Consider the following 3,245-nt stretch of genomic DNA (forward strand, 5'->3'; position numbering starts at 1 on the left):
ACCTGTGCAGCCCTTGATCATTTTTTTCCACTTTTTTTTTCATTTCACATCTTTTATATTTCTATCACAAGCTTATCAGTCTGATAATCTCTCACACTCATGAACAGAGCTGCAAACCCCCTGTATAAGTTCTATCAAGCTACTATCCAAATTATGATTTTTTTTCTCTAGTTTTATAGGTATCACCTGCTCCTGACACTTCACTGCCATATGTGAACTCTCTCAAGTGTACCATGGAGAGGTACTAGAAGCAAGAAGCACGAGTTTGTCCCTCAATAAAGTAATGTACCATGCTTTCATGTACACTATGATACCAGAATCATTGTCTTAATACAGTGATACTTAAAACTTCTAGCAATTGAACACTTTATCCCATAGTCAAAGTTTTAATGTCTAAGATGGTGGGTGATGTGTATTGTGTGATAGATTCTAAAACTGAGAAATATCTATGTTCCTGGTCTGTCCTCCCATGGTAATTTCTGCCACTGCTTCCAAGCATGGTGCTCCTTACTTCTTGCTATCTACATTTTTCAGGGCAATTTATAAAAAAAGTGGGTTTCAATATATTGTCTATAAACATATGATTGATTTTCCTTTTTTTAGTTATACAGAAAAGCAGAACAGGGACATATTTGCTTCTGAATGGAGAGACATAACTGACAATGGTACTTTCTCTTTTGGAATAGTTAGTAAGATACCAAATTCAGTATGTGTGCCTCAAGGACCTCCTTGCTTTAGCCAGAGGTTTTTGGGAAGGTGTTAAAAACTTCTACATGAACCAAAACTTCTATTTGTCCTACCAGTGGAGCAATGATATATTGTACTGGCACATCTGTATATTGGTCATCTTTGGGACTTATAACAGTGGTCTCTTTTGTTTAAACAGGTTCTGCAATATTGTCCCTCTTCAGTGAATACACAGAAAGTCTGATTCTTCTGAACTGTCATTCAAGCACCACTTGCAACATTATTTTTCTATTAAAATTATGTGTTAGGGAGAAGATGAGCTCTGCAATCAGTAGTGCCTCTTTGTGATACTGGCATATCATGACTTTTAATTTTAAGAGGCTTCTGCATACACAAAGCACAGCAGTTCCTTTTAAAATCCCCAAACAAACAAAAAACAAGGAACAGAAAAGAAATATTAAAAAGGCAATTTAACAGATTGATCTCCACCTCTGCCACCTGTTTCCCTCTGGGATCTTTGTCTTTGCCACAGGCCAGCTCTGAGGTGGTGCAGGCATGGAACCAAAGACCCTTTAAGAGTGTTGCTGTGTGAGAGCAAGCCATAGGCAGCCCTATGAACTGGGGAAGATCCTGACTGTCATGGGACTTGCTCTGCAATTTTTATTCAATACTGCAGGATTGCTCCTCTGTCCTAAAAGCACACTGTCTCTTCCTGCCTTTCCAGCAAGCTGTCTTCTCTTGTCCCCATACACCATCTTTTTCCAGAGCTGCTGACTCAGAAACATTTATCATGTCAGGCCAGAAAATCTTTTAAGTAAGCAGAAGAGGAGGCATGCATTCTCAATTAAGCTCTAAATTTGCTTTTCTCAGGAAGAACACTGGTTTTCAAAAAAGACCCCTTCAAAGCCCTTGCATTTCACTTGACGATTCAGCTCAGGAGCACTGAGTAATGCACACGATATTGTGCATCTCAGAAGCTGTTTAGAAACAGATTGCATGTATGAAATATATGGCTTTTATACCACCTGCATTGATGTAATTGCCTTTGGGCCATTGATTTAATTTTAAAAATCCATTACAATTGATTTTATAGTTATATAAGCCATGAATACAGAAGAATATCAAGCTAAATTTGTTTTTCTGTAAGAGTGATGTTATTGTATGGTACCACTAAAATGAAATATCAGAATCATCACATTCACTTAAATGTTTAGAGAGCTCCCTATGATTCCTTCCACCAGAAAATGACTTGTAGAGATGAGTTAAAAATGTGTTATTTACTTCACTTGCCTAGAGCATCACCTTTTCTTTCTTAGTCTGAGTACTTATTTCCACCTGTAATTGCAAGATTTACATAAAATCAATGACAATATTGGCATCAAAATATGTCATTGTATGCTAACCCAAAGGCGTATGGAGCAAGACCTGCAATGCTGACTTATTTTCTCTGATCTTACATACAATTAATGTTGCATGTAGCTATGCAATAGGCAGTTTGAAAGGACCCATGGAGCATTTCCTTTGTGAACTTTAACTTGCTACAAGATACTTTCAACTGTATAAAACAAATTCCTGAAATGAAAGCCCATACAGCATTATGGTCTGAAAGGGAATGACCGGGGGCATCCTCAGTATCAACAGGTGACTTGCATAGTGAATACATAAATACATTTCATTTTATTAATAATTATTTGTCTGCTCACACCATCACTAGTGTCACAATACAAGCATAAATTGTCTATGTTTTGCAGGACTACTTCAGAATTAGCTTGAAACAAATCAGCTTGTGGAACTGAACTGAGAAGTCACTTGAAGGTCTCTTGACAGGGTCTAATGATAAATGGCATTTCACTGTTATGAAAAGCTCAAACAGAGTATATTTCCCGCATTCATGTTAAATTCAGTTTTGACATATTCATTTACATCCTGCAAGGGGGAATAGAAAACACATTAATGAAACTGTCAGATAAACTGGGAAATGTTGTGATAAGGACAGAGAAACAGCACAAAGAGGAAAAAAGGATTTGAAACAGAAAATAAAATGTGTTCAGAAATTTGAAGACCACAACAAATGGGATTTTAATATTCCCTACAACCTATCCAAGGAGAACTTCAGCGGAAGAAACCAAAAAGCATCAAATGCCAAGAGAGTTTTAGATATTGACAGATATAATAGTAAAGATGACTGACTTTTTATTGCTGCTGGAAATGCAGTAATATTAAATCATATGTGGCCACTTATCACTGTGTGTTTGGATCACCTTATCCGTTTCCACATAGAGCAAAGAGTACTTTGGTCTTATTATAATTAGAGCCATCATTGAATGTAACCAATTTCTAAAACATGTTGTTATATCCAAGAAAGACTTTGAAATAAAATAATCAAGGTGTGTAGTTTAGACAAGCAGCTTTTATGAGAGGGCATTAGAGCTGTCTGAAAGTGTCCACTGAGGAATTTCAGTGAAGAAGGACGTTAAACTTTCTACTGGTTGGCAAAAACATTAGGGAGCATATAAGATAAAATTATTAAAAAAGAAAATTCAGAACCAAGACAGTGC

Source organism: Cinclus cinclus, chromosome 1 (assembly GCF_963662255.1).
Source record: "Cinclus cinclus chromosome 1, bCinCin1.1, whole genome shotgun sequence".
Classification (NCBI taxonomy): Eukaryota; Metazoa; Chordata; class Aves; order Passeriformes; family Cinclidae; genus Cinclus; species Cinclus cinclus.